Below are 13992 nucleotides of genomic sequence, written 5' to 3' on the forward strand. Positions count from 1 at the left end.
AACACTCTGTGAGGTGAGTGGGGCTGAGAGACTTCAGAGAAGTGTGACTGGCCCAAGGTCACCCAGCAGCTGCATGTGGAGGAGCAGGGAAGCGAACCCGGTTCACCAGATTACGAGTCCACCGCTCTTAACCACTACAGAGGAAAGAGGAAGGAGAAAAAAGAGGGGAGCCTCGACCTTGCCTCGCAATTTACCGTCTTCGCATGCACCATTGTTTACATCTCTGCCACATCCCTGCTGCCTAACTTGCTGTTTTCGTCTAAGCTAATTCAGCCAGCTAGCCCTGGGGATTATCTAATTGATTTTTTTATCTTTTATTTTTATTGTTATTCATGTTTATATACTGTATTTTATGCTGCTTTTATAATCAAGTGTTTTAACTTTGTTGTTAGCCACCCTGAGCCCAGTTTCTGAATTGGGAAGGGCGGGGTCTAAATAAAAATTATTATTATTATTAAGCTAAAAAGCGCCCATCATTCCTCGTTGGGGGAAGTTGTTCATCTTGGCTACTTTCTTTTTCTCCATAGGGCATTCCTCAAGACACCTCCAGTGGCCACGGTTGGCTGCTGGACTAGATCAGGAGTCAGCAAACTTTTTCAGCAGGGGGCCTGTCCTCTGGTCCTCAGACCTTGTGGGGGGGGCAGACTATATTATAAAAATAAAAAATGATGGAAGGCACCACGAGCCCCATTGGCTGCTTACCTGTGTCTTGCGAGAGGCAGGGGCTGGTGGCGGTGGCAGGATGATGAGCGGCGCACGAAAGGGCTCCAGAGAGGGGTTGCTTAAAATGGCGGCCGCTTGAGCGCTGCTGCTGCTGCTGGCACCAACAAAGCCCAGCCCCCTTCCTTCTTTAGGCAGGGCAGGGAGAAGCCAGGAGGAGGGAGGGAGGAGGTGTGTGAGGGAGAGGGAAAGAACACGCCCACTGGCGATCCATGTGGTGATTCCCGGACTGTCCATGGGCTGGATCCAGAAGGCAATTGGGCCTGATCCGGCCTACAAGCCTTAGTTTGCCGACACATGGACTAGATGAAGCTTTGGTCTGAAACAAACCACCAAGGCCGCCCCCCCCCCCCTTGCTCATGGGTGCTTGTGGAAAACATGTGATAATTGGGGTAGATTGGGGACATTCGCAGGGAAACCAAAATGCTTGTTTACAAAGCTATTGTACTACCAACCTTACTGTATGCCTGTGAAACATGGACCACTTATAAACGCCATCTCCAACTCCTCGAAAGATTCCATCAAATCTGTCTCCGAAAAGTTGGGAAGACAGGCAAACTAATGCCAGTGTACTGGAAGAAGCAAACATCACCAGTGTGGAAGCAATGATTCTTCAATATCAACTTCGTTGGACTGGTCATGTTGTGCGGGTGCCTGATGATAGTCTTCCAAATCAACTGCTCTATTCCAAACTTAAAAAAGGAAAGTGTAATGCTGGTGGTCAACAAAAGAGGTTTAAAGACTCTCTCAAGGCAAATCTTTAAAAATGTAGTATAAAGACCAACGACTGGGAAACACTGGCCTGCGAGCGCTCCAGTTGGAGAACAGCCTTTACCAAAGGTGTCCTGGGCTTTGAAGACACTCAAACTCAGGACGCAAGGGAGAAATGTGCTAAGAGGAAGGCACAATTGGCAAATCCACACCATGATCAACTCCCGCCTGGAAACCAATGTCCCCACTGTGGAAGGATGTGTGGATCCAGAATTGGCCTCCACAGTCTCTTGCGGACTCATTGTTAAAGCTGTGTTTATGGAAGACAATCTTACTCGGCTATGAGTGATGGCTGGAGAAGGAGAAGGAGGAGGAGGAGGAGAAGGAGAAGGAGAAGGAGAAGGAGAAGGAGAAGGAGAAGGAGAAGGAGAAGAAGAAGAAGAAGAAGAAGAAGAAGAAGAAGAAGAAGAAGAATTGGGTATTGCAAAGAGATGGCCGTATCTGATAAGTCATATATTTACCATTAACCTCCCATGCATCCATCAGTAAGCTGAACTGCGAAGAAGCCTTTCGGTGATACTTGGGAAGGGCTGTTTGCTCACCTTATCCTATTCATCCTCGTGAAGGCCTTCCCGCCCCATTATTACAGCTCGGCTCCTTTTTCTTCTCAGAGCGGTGGCCATAAAGCAAGGCACCTTGGCATTATTATCAGCAGGGAACTGCAGAAACTCCCAGGTGGACTTTATGTATTTATTTTGTAATGGGGTAGAAGGGGGGAAAGGGTGGGGCCATTTATTGCCCAGTTTGATGCTCACCTGGAAAAGCCTCACCTTGGCAAGGTATGGCAGCCCCTCTCCACACACACCCCTCTCTCCCAAGCCCACCCCAATTCCTCTTATCTGGGTGTTAATGCCTGTTAATGCCTCCAACACAGTTTCAACTTATCTGGGTGTTCATTGCAGCCCAGCCAGTTTCTATTATGAGAGCCAAGAGGTTAACTCTTTCAGTGCTTCTCACAAGAAGAACTTGGGCTCCCTGGCCCTCAATGACATTTTTTATTATTATGGCTTTATTAGTTAAAAAAAGAGAAAAAACAGTCAACAAAAAACCAAAGGATAATGTTGTTTAGTCGTGTCCGACTCTTCGTGACCCCCTGGACCAGAGCACGCCAGGCACTCCTGTCTTCCACTGCCTCCCAAAGTTTGGTCAAACTCATGCTGGTAGCTTCAAGAACACTATCCAACCATCTCGTCCTCTGTCGTCCCCTTCTCCTTGTGCCCTCCATCTTTCCCAACATCAGGGTCTTTTCCAGGGAGTCTTCTCTTCTCCTGAGGTGGCCAAAGTCTTGGAGCCTCAGCTTCAGGATCTGTCCTTCCAGTGAGCACTCAGGGCTGATTTCCCTAAGAATGGATCAGTTTGATCTTCTTGCAGTCCATGGGACTCTCAAGAGTCTCCTCCAGCACCAGAAATCAAAAGCAGAAATTCTCCGGCGATCAATATTTAAAAAAATAGAGAGAGAAAAAGAAAGCCTTGTTGTATTTTCTAAGTTCCTGGACATTGCAGTGAGGGCTCCCTATCCCACCCACCCCCAACACATCTATTGCTCCTACGAATTCCGGGATCAGAAACCAGGACAGCTTCTGTAAATCCAGGACTGTCCCTGGAAACAGGGCCGTCTTAAGCATATCCGGCGCTGCAGTGCAAAGCTCCCTCTGGCACCCCCCCTTCCCAGAGTTGTCAACCTTTTTTTAAGGAGGACGGCGCTGCCGGCGGGGCTGGAGGAGGCAGGCAGCGGCTGGAGGGCACTGCTTTGGCGTGGCATGGTGGAGGCGAGCGAAGGCAGTCAGCTGATTCTAGGGGGCGCCACGTCCAGCCTCCGCCTCTTCCCTGGTGCCTCCAGAACTTGGCGCCCTGGTGCCCAGCGCCACTAACCTCTATTGGTAAGACGCCCCTGCCTGGAAAATAGGGACACTTGGAGAGTCTCCTTTATGTCATCGGGGGCCTACCTGTTATACCCAGTAGAAAGGCTTCGGGTTGAATGAATGAATTTTATTATTACAGTCGCAGACCAGTTCCGACTCACTTACAATATCAGAAAAATCATAAAAGAAAAATTAGTTTTTTAAACATATCATTTCCAACATTCATATAACATAATTTCTTATCTTAGACATTATTTTTGACTTCCGTCAACTCCTCTGATGATTTTTTGCTCTTTATCACTTATTCTGCATTTCTTAATTTCTCTATTACTCTTAATTATCATTAACTAATAATTCTCCTCATAGTCTTTCTTGCAATATTTCAAATTGCAATTACAATTCATTACAATTACTTTTCAAATAGTTCGGTTATTTACTCCAGTCTTCTAAGAATCAATGGTCCTGCAGGTTTCAAATCCTTCTTTTTCTCTCTCTAAGGGTGAATTTCATGGGATGTGGTTTGCCATTGTCAAAATGTTAGTAAAATTTTAAAAATATTTTCTTATTGGGTTGGGCTAGATGACCCTCACGTCCCTTCCAAATCTTAAGATTCTATGATTCCTAAATGATCACTGCCAATTTCTTTCTTCCCTTTCCAGGCTTGGCATTTGTGCCTTGATGAGCTTTTCTAGGTCAGAGACATTTCTGAGCATCCTTTTTTTGCATCGTGCTGACATCTCTGCGCTTGAGAAAATCATCACCAGTTGCCATTCTACTTGTTGTGCGCTCTCGTGGAAAGAAGAAGAGGGAAGCTGTCACTGAGAGAAAACAAGAGAACATACATCTCCCCACAGCCTGACCTGTGGGTCCCTTTACTCCCAGAATAGAGGAAACAGAAAATATCACATCACTGGGGAAAGGAAAAACTAGGCTCTTAATTTAGGAGTCAAGTCTATTGACATTCCTCAGCAAGTCGCTCAGGATGTCTTCTTAATGTTTAAAGGTAAAGGAACCCCTGACCATTAGGTCCAGTCGTGGCCGGCTCTGGGGTTGCAGTGCTCATCTCACTTTATTGGCCGAGGGAGCCGGTATACAGCTTCCAGGTCATGTGGCCAGCATGACTAAGCCGCTTCTGGCGAACCAGAGCAGCGCACAGAAACGCCGTTTAGCTTCCCGCCGGAGCAGTACCTATTTATCCACTTGCACTTTGACGTGCTTTCGAACTGCTAGGTTGGCAGGAGCAGGGACCGAGAAACGGGAGCTCACCCCGTCACGGGGATTCGATCCGCCGACCTTCTGATCGGCAAGCCCTAGGCTCTGTGGTTTAACCCACAGCGCCACCCGCATCCTTAATGTTTAGGTTGCTCCTAATCCCAAAATCAACAAGCCTGGGAATCTCGGATGTGTTCGTGCTCCCCTTAGCACTAGAGATTTAAACTTGGCAGGGATTCAGAAGTAAGCTGGAAATAGGATCGAGGAAGGATAAACAGGAATGTGTGTTTTGCTTTGGAATCAAAGCAGGTCTGTGCTTCAAAACCGCTGGCAGACTTCCTAGGACCTCTGACGTCTCTTTCAGATTTACTGCAGAAGAGCCTCTTGTGGTTTGAGCAGTCTGAAATTGAGTGTCCGGTATCCTCGCCACATCTTGCCTATTGCAACATTTTAATCGTATCCACATCAAATCATTTCCTGTAATTTTGTCTAATCTGGCAGCGCTTTAGTTGTAGAACAAGGCCTGCTTAATATGGCATACATTTTATTCCCCCGCTCATTTATCTTCCACTTACCTCAGTGGCAGAGCACCTGCAGAAGGTCCCAAGTTTAATAATAATAATAATAATAATAATAATAATAATAATAATAATAAATTACTTGACGCGGGTGGTGCTGTGGTCTAAACCATAGAGCCTAGGACTTGCCGATCAGAAGGTCAGCAGTTCGAATCCCCGTGATGGGGTGAGCTCCCGTTGCTCGGTCCCTGCTCCTGCCAACCTAGCAGTTCGAAAGTACGTCAAAGTGCAAGTAGATCAATAGGTACCACTCTGGCGGGAAGGTAAATGGCATTTCCGTGCGCTGCTCTGGTTTGCCAGAAGCGGCTTAGTCATAGAATCATAGAATCATAGAATCATAGAGTTGGAAGAGACCACAAGGGCCATCGAGTCCAACCCCCTGCCAAGCAGGAAACACCATCAGAGCACTCCTGACATATGGTTGTCAAGCCTCTGCTTCAAGACCTCCAAAGAAGGAGACTCCACCACACTCCTTGCCAGCAAATTCCACTGTCAAACAGCTCTTACTGTCAGGAAGTTCTTCCTAATGTTTAGGTGGAATCTTCTTTCTTGTAGTTTGGAACCATTGCTCCGTGTCCGCTTCTCTGGAGCAGCAGAAAACAACCTTTCTCCCTCCTCTATGTGACATCCTTTTATATATTTGAACATGGCTATCATATCACCCCTTAACCTCCTCTTCTCCAGGCTAAACATGCCCAGCTCCCTTAGCCGTTCCTCATAAGGCATCGTTTCCAGGCCTTTGACCATTTTGGTTGCCCTCCTCTGGACACGTTCCAGTTTGTCCGTGTCCTTCTTGAACTGTGGTGCCCAGAACTGGACACAGTTCTCCAGGTGAGGTCTGACCAGAGCAGAATACAGTGGCACTATTACTTCCCTTGATCTAGATGCTATACTCCTATTGATGCAGCCCAGAATTGCATTGGCTCATGTTTGCCACATGACCCGGAAGCTGTATGCCGGCTCCCTCGGCCAATAAAGTGAGATGAGCGCTGCAACCCCAGAGTTGTCCGCGACTGGACTTAACTGTCAGGGGTCCCTTTACCTTTATACTACTTATAACCTACCCATCTGGCTGGGTTCCCTAGCTACTCTGGAAGGCTCCCAACAGAATATTAAAAACACGATAAAACATCAAACATTAAAAACTTCCCTTCAGATGTCTTCTAAAAGACAGATAGCTGCTTATTTCCTTCACATCTGAAGGGAGGGTGTTCCACAGTGCGGGCGCCACTACCGAGAAGGCCCTCTGCCTGGTTCCCTGTAGCCTCACTTCTCGCAGTGAGGGAACCGCCAGAAGGCCCTTAGAGCTGGACCTCAGAGTCCGGGCAGAATGATGCAGGTGGAGACACTCCTTCAGGTATACTGGCATCTCTTGGTAAGACTGTGAATGTCACCTGTCTGAAATTCTGGAGAGTCACTGCCGAACAATGTGACTCACTGAAAGATAGCTTGGTATGCTTGGGTGTTTCATGGTAACTCACGTGCACATGAATGTATTTTCATGGCTTTAAGACTATAAAACCCATGATGCAGTGCACGTGTGAGCGGAACACCTGCAGGCGTGAAAACATTCAGAGCCTTGAGTCAAAATGAGCAACTGAAAAAGGCCTCAAAGAAAGGAAGTCAGGATATAAATAGAATGAATGAATGCATCAATAAATAAATAATAGGATTAACAGAGCCATCTGAAATTCAATTAGACAAATGGATTTTCCATGGAAATTGCTCCCAAGAAAGCAAGATTCTTCCTGTGGGCTTGAGCAGAAGCCTTGGATAAAAGCTCCATGCAAATGGAGATAATCTCTGCGAGGAAGGTGATTGTTTTTGCTGCCAAGTGAGCTCTGTCCATTGCAGGATCGAAAGCCTTTTCCATCTGACTTTGAAGTCATTAAGTCACGTCTCGCCCCAATGAGCTCCAGCCAGCTTGACCTTTTCTTTGTTTTATATCCAGAAATTAAAAACAACCAGCCCAGGTCCTGTGACATTATTAGGCCCTCCGGGAATGTTCCTGCAAAGTCTCAACGTTGCAGCTGGTCAGGCAACCTTAAAGAAACATGAGGTGCCCATAACTCTTAGAGCAAGATTTGCACATGACTCACCAAAGCAGCTGATGTTTCCTCTGTGACTCCATTTTGAAAGCCCCACTAAATGATTTCTCACTGTTTCTGGCTACGCCTACAGGCTTGCTGAAGAAGAGAGGGTACCTCTGAGCATGTGCAAAGTGACAACCCCCAGAATGGGTACTTCTCTGAGTTTATTGACTAAGTCACCCTGGAAGTTGAAGAACCTCTCAGCTCCTTTCGCAAAAGTCAAGTGCAGCTGAGAGGTGTAGGCATGTTTACTTGGGCGTAAGAGCTAGCGGGCTCGGTAGGGCTTGCTCTCAAGTAAGTGTGCATAAGAGCACAGATTTTGAGGGGGTTCTGTATGCTCACATCTCTAGGATGATCTGCCACAGGTGAGAAACACGAGCTCTTAAAACAAGCCCCGAATGACCACATCCATGCTGGCTGGAGCTTGGGGAGCTGTATGCCAAACTGCTGGAGGGCACCAGGTTGGGAATGGTGGCAGCAGCTAATAGACACTATCAGTGGTGATAGAGAAGCATGAAACATACAGAAGCAAAAATGAGTGTGGGAGAAGATATTCACCATCCATTCATTTAGCTCAGGCCTGTCCAACTGGTCGATTGCAATCTACCGGTCGATCACGGGCTGTCCATGGCAGATCCAGGTAAATCGCGAGATCACTATTGATCAACTCAAAAGCTCAACAACTGTGATCTCCTTCCCTAAAAGAAGCTCAATGACTCTGGTCTCTCCCCCTCCAAAAAAGTATAAAAACATTGGTCATCCTCTCCTTCCCCCAAAAAGCTCAACAACTCTGGTCAATCCAATGGGTAGATCACTGCCACTTTTATTAATCAATCGATCAATCAATCAATCAATCATCAATCAATCTTTATTATGGTCCAGAGACCCAACAAATCATTACAAAGCAATGCACAATTCAGACAAGCCTGCCTCAAGGTTAAACAAGCATTTTGTTCAGATTTAAAAACAGGGATCATTGGTTCTTGCAACCACCGATAAAAATTTCGCCACTGCTAATGTTCTAGCGTTTGTCCAGTCTTCCATTAGGAACCTGACATAGTGAGCCTCTGATTTTCCCAGGAAAGCTACCAGCAAGGGTAATATCAGTTCAGCCCTGGCTTGCTCGTATTTCGCCACCCACAGCGCCACCCGCATCCCTTAACCCAAGGTATGACTGTATTATTATTATTTTTAAAAAACAACAACACCAAATTTTCATAGTCATGAAGAATTGTGATAACTGAATTTAAGATGGAGGGGGGATGAAGGAGAGAAAGTGAAATTGGCAGATGTAGCCAAGCGCCGCACAATTGGGAGGGTGAAGCCCTGCTCCCTCTCCCTTTCACCCCCCACCCCAAGCCAAACTATCAGCCCCCCCCCGAGTGGTACGATACGATACGATACGATACGATACGATACGATACGATACGATATCTTTATTGTCATTGTCCCTTGCGGAACAATGAAATTGAAAAACTCCATAAAACTACATAAAAACTACATAAAACTACCACAAAACATAAAACTACATAAAAACTACATAAAACTCCATAAAACTCCATAAAAACAACATAAAACATTCAAACCCCCCTAAAAAACTCTAAAACCCCATTTTAAAATACACTATACTACAAAGACCCCTTATGCTGCATTTAGGACCAGAATTGCATTAGCGTAGAAACTGTTTTTCAGGTGGCGAGTCCTGGCCTTTATAACCCTATACCTTCTTCCAGGAGGCAGAAGCTGAAAGAGATCATTTCCGGGGTGCGTACTATCATGTGCTATCTCTGCCGCTGTCTTATGGCACCTGGCAGCATAGATTTGATCTAAAGTGGGAAGAGTGCACCCAATAATTCTCTCTGCAGTCTTTACAACCCTGGATAGCATTGTTTTTCCCCTGGCCTTTCCCTACCCAAGGAGACTGAAGGACACAATTTTCTCCTCCCCGCAGATCCCAGCCAGAATGGGTCTGATGGCTGCCTCTGCCTGGCCTGATCATTAGACGTGAGGCACACTTGCCGGGTCAGAGGTCAAGGTCTGGTCTGCGCCGTCCACTGACCGCAGCACCCCCATCTCGATGACAGATGGAGATTTACCATCAGGTTGGAAGGTGGGGACCGGGCTTCCCCCAGGGGTACGGCGCTTTTGTCTCTGGCTGACGACTGTCGCGCTGGTTTTCACTCATTAGGGAAGCGAACGTCCCTCCCTGAGCCCCCCACCCAAAAAAACCCTCTTCATTTCACCCCCCAGATGGCTGAGCGGCCTGCTGACAGTCGGGGCTGCAAAGACCCTCTTTTGAGAAGCTAAGATGAGGCACTCAACTGGGCAGGGGCAGGCCAGCACCCCGGGGACCACCGCCTTTTGTCCCCTCCTAACCCTGCCCAGCAAAAGCCCCTCGTCTCCGTCCCCCCCAAGGGATGAGCAGACAGAAGCCTTTCAACTTTCAACTTGACCTGGTCTTTTGGTATGGAAATTGGATGCAAATCGGGCAGGGAAGCAAAGAATGGCGTGAGGTCTTCTGACGCCAGCCGTTTGTTAGCTGCAAATTATTATTTGGGGGGGGGCGGGGCGGAATCCATATCACCCCTGAAAAATTGCAGGACTGCTACGGAGAACAAGGGGAAGGAAAGAATTTGAAAGAGGTATATCCATTCTCCGTTCGTTTCTGCCATATCTATATGCATACCCTCCAGCGTGAAAATAGGGATGCCCTATATAATAATAATAATAATAATAATAATAATAATAATAATAATAATATCCTGCCCATCAGACTGGGTTGCCCCAGCCACTCTGGGTGGCTTCCAACATATATGAAAACATAATAAAACATTAAACATTAAGAAACTTCCTTATTCAGGGCTGCCTTCAAATGTCTCCCCTAATTGTTGTATAGTTACCGGTACTTCTCCTTTTTGGTATATAATTTTTATTAAATTTTCTGTTTTACAATTTAAAATACTCATTTTTACATCCTTAAAATATCAATGAATTCCCTTCTTTTCTTTCCATGGTTCATTTTACATATCATAAATCCCTGCATATTTTACAAAAACTATATACCTTTCAGTATTCCCTTATTGCATCCATCGAAGCTTATTTACACTGTTGAATTTATCTTAATGCTGACAACGTACACAATTAGAATCGAATTTATTAATTTCGGTCACAGACCAGTTCCAGCTCCCATACAATATCAGGGACGTCCTAAAACATGATAGGGATATATTTGAATTTGCAATTGGGTATATGAGTGCACAACCCTAGAGTCTGTCAAGACTGGCCCATACGGGCAGCGGTACCTTTACCTTTACCTTTATGACAGGGGCAATACAGATATAGCAGCAGTTAAAATATATATGTCAAATCTTAATCACTAAAATATAACCTAAAATTGTCATTTAAGGCCTTAGTCATTATGGTAGCACAGCTACCATACACAATTATTTCCCATATTGGCTGGGGGAGGGGTCACATAACTCCATACCCCCCAACATCTCTCCAATTAAAATAGGGACATCCTAAGGAAATACTTTGGCCACCTCATGAAAAAAGAAGACTCCCTGGAAAAGACCTGATGTTGGGAAAGATGGAGACCACAAGGAGAAAGGGGACGACAGAGGACGAGATGGTTGGACAGTGTTCTCGAAGCTACCAGCATGAATTTGACCAAACTGCAGGAGGCAGTGGAAGACAGGAGTGCCTGGCGTGCTCTGGTCCAGGTGGTCACGAAGAGTTGGACACGACTAAACAACAACAGCTCCCCTTCAGGTAACTAACATGCTATGCACCCACAAACCTAGACAGCATCTTAAAAAGCAGAAACATCACCTTCCCGACAAAGGTCCGTCTAGTTAAAGCTATGGTTTTCCCAGTAGTGATGTATGGAAGTGAGAGCTGGACCATAAAGAAGGCTGATCGCCGAAAAATTTATGCTTTTGAGCTATGGTGCTGGAGGAGACTCTTGAGAGTCCCATGGACTGCAAGAAGATCAAACGTATCCATTCTTAAGGAAATCAGCCCTGAGTGCTCACTGGAAGGACAGATCCTGAAGCTGAGGCTCCAACACTTTGTCCACCTCATGAGAACAGAAGACTTCCTGATGTTGAGAAAGATGGAGGGCACAAGGAGAAGGGGACGGCAAAGGACAAGATGGTTGGACAGTGTTCTCGAAGCTACCAGCCTGAGTTTGATCAAACTGCGGGAGGCAGTGGAGGACAGGAGTGCCTGGTGTGCTCTGGTCCATGGGGTCACGAAGAGGCGGACACAACTAAACGACTAAACAACAACAAAGGAAAAGCTGGACATTTCAGGAGGAAATCAGAAACTAGGATGCCTTCTGTAAATCCGGGACTGTCCCTGGAAAATAAGGACACTTGGAGGGTCTGCTTAAGTGGTCATTTTCCCCATTTAGGTAAGAAGCAAATCTCCTTCCCATTAGGTCTTGAAAGTTGCCTGCCTGTTAGATAGAGGGCTTATTTATACTTCTGTTTCTCTTAACATGGGTCTGAGATGTTCTTTCATTATTTGGCTGCTTTCCCAGGGAAAACTCTCTTCTGAATCGGAGCAGGCATAAATATGCAGAAAACCTGATTGACATTTGTTCTGATTCAGCTGTAAGCCGTGGCTTTTCCAGGAGGAAGTGGTGGGATAAAAGAAAAACCTCTTGGATTTGTGACTAGAAATCAGGGGACAAACAGACGGAGCCACTGCTCCCTTGGTTGTTATTATAATTTTATTATCATGGTTCCACCAACTCATCCCCAGTGCCCGCTACCCTACCTTATGAAAAGCGCTACTGAGAGCTTGCACAACCTACTCAGAAAGATATTGGTGCAATAAAATTCAGAAGAGTAACAATTAATTGCACGTTTATTCAAAAGCAAAGCGATTTAGTTTAATTAACTCAAGGGAGTTGGTTAACTTGATCTGGGGATACCAGCTTCTCAAAGTCTGATAGTCATTCGCACCTCCAGCACCTACTTGCTGCCCCCTCGCTTCTTAGCTCCCCAAAAGGTAATCCCCCCAGAGGGTGCTACAGCACACTTTCGAAAGAACTGGATTTGGCAAAGAGCTGCATAATTCTACAAACAGTAGAACAGGACTTCCGGAGGCGACGCGAAACGGCAATGGCGGTCCTCTTTACGCTGTGAAGAGGGGCTCCGCGGAAAAGGGTCGTCCGCTGCGGCAAAGCGGAGACCCATCAAGGAAAACCGCAGGCAGAGTGAGCCTGTGGCCGTGGGACTCGGCAGGTGCCAGAAGCCCCCCCAGAAGCGCAGAAGGGACCCTGTAAGGGGCTCCGGAACGTGAAAGGGGGAGCGGCACTGTGAGTTCATCGCTCTTTCCGTGGATGCAAAGCCGCGCAGCTGCTGCCGATGAGCGCCGACCTTTCTTCCTGAAAAACATCAGATTGGCTGTAATTTACCCGTGAGTAAGGGGTATTAAAATCTGGATCCAAAATTTAAAACTTGGAAATTCGGCCGAAAACGGGAGGCGAGTAACAGGAAGTCCGTCTCCCGATCTTGCTAAACAGATCAAAGCAAAGACTCTGAGGAATGCTGAGGAGTTTAAAGGAGATCGTAAAAGTGGAACTATTGTGCATTTACAGACTTAGTTAAAGGATAAAGGAGAAATTATTCTTAAACCTGTGGGATCTGCTTTTGGAACTTTCTTCTTGTTTTTCCTTTGCTTTTGGATTTAAAAGGGACAACCAAGCCGTCGGGCTGCCAGCGCGCAAGAGAGCTGTCAAACTGCGGATTACTGTTGCAAGAGTTTAAACTGTTACACGCATTGAGGTCTCAACACTTAAACATTGTTGCTGTCACCTTTCTTGTTACCTTGTGGCTTTCCTTTAAGAAACAGAAGGCTTTTGGGAACTTTCCTTTTGTCTCGGAACTATAAGGATTTAACATAGGGAATATAGGAACTTTAATGGCGGAAAAATTATTCCCTTCCTTGAAACTGTGAGATACCCCCCCTAGTGGATTGTGGAGATATAGAGGCCTGGGAACTACACTTTGTTTGGACTTTCTGAGGTTTAATTGTTTACATTCTGGACTTGTCTATCCCATGGAATAAAAGATAATTTGACCTTGAACAGAGGCAGGTGGGGAATGAGCGGCACAGGGAAAACAAGAGCAGCTAAAGCTAAAGAAAAAGAAAAAAAAAGCTGTGCAACTCGTTCAAACAACTTTAACTCATCAACGGAGATCATCTGTCCCAACTGTGCTGACAGCACAGGAGGTGGAAGCTGAACAGCCTGCTGCAGAAGATATGGCAGCAGGAGGGTCTGAAGCAGTTTTGAAACAAATTTTGGAGCAATTAGCAATTTTGAACCAAAAGGTGGACAATCAATCAACAAAAATTGACCAAGCAACATCCTCTATTAGTAAACTGTCTGAAAAGGTTTCCCAGCATACCCAAGCAATTGAGAATTTGCAAGGAGCAACAGCTGAAAATCATAAAGTAGCTGAGGAAGCCTTTCAAAAAGCAGAGCAAGCGAACAAAAAGGTTGATGAGATTAAGGGAGAAGTTAGGCCTCTGCAAAGACAGGTAGGGGAACAGCAAGCCTACCTGTCAATGGTTGAACTGAAAAATAAGGAGAATAACCTCAGGCTGAGGGCCATCCCAGAATCGGAGGAAGGTAATTTGGAGGGATTTTTGACACTTTTATTTTCCAAGTTCTGGGGAATAGAAGAAGATAAAGACTTTAAAATTGTGACGGCATTCAGACTGGGTAGATCGGTAAAGAAAGACAAG

At 46.0% G+C, this 13992-nt stretch overlaps 1 protein-coding gene across 2 annotated transcripts in view; it reads left to right on the plus strand.

The window, feature by feature from the left end:
• RSPO4 (R-spondin 4) overlaps positions 1-13992 on the plus strand; it is a 263645-nt gene that overhangs the window by 180766 nt on the left and 68887 nt on the right. Inside the window, exon 6 of one of the 2 annotated variants that reach the window (XR_014157995.1) lies at positions 2546-2823. The exons of the other annotated variant lie outside the window; for it this stretch is intronic. The gene's annotated coding sequence lies outside the window, so the exon portion shown is untranslated. Of the gene's footprint in view, positions 1-2545; positions 2824-13992 lie in introns of those variants that run through there. 2 annotated transcript variants of the gene reach the window in all.

The sequence above is a fragment of the Podarcis erhardii genome (genome assembly GCF_964252035.2).
Source record: "Podarcis erhardii genome assembly, chromosome: 6".
NCBI lineage: Eukaryota > Metazoa > Chordata > Lepidosauria > Squamata > Lacertidae > Podarcis > Podarcis erhardii.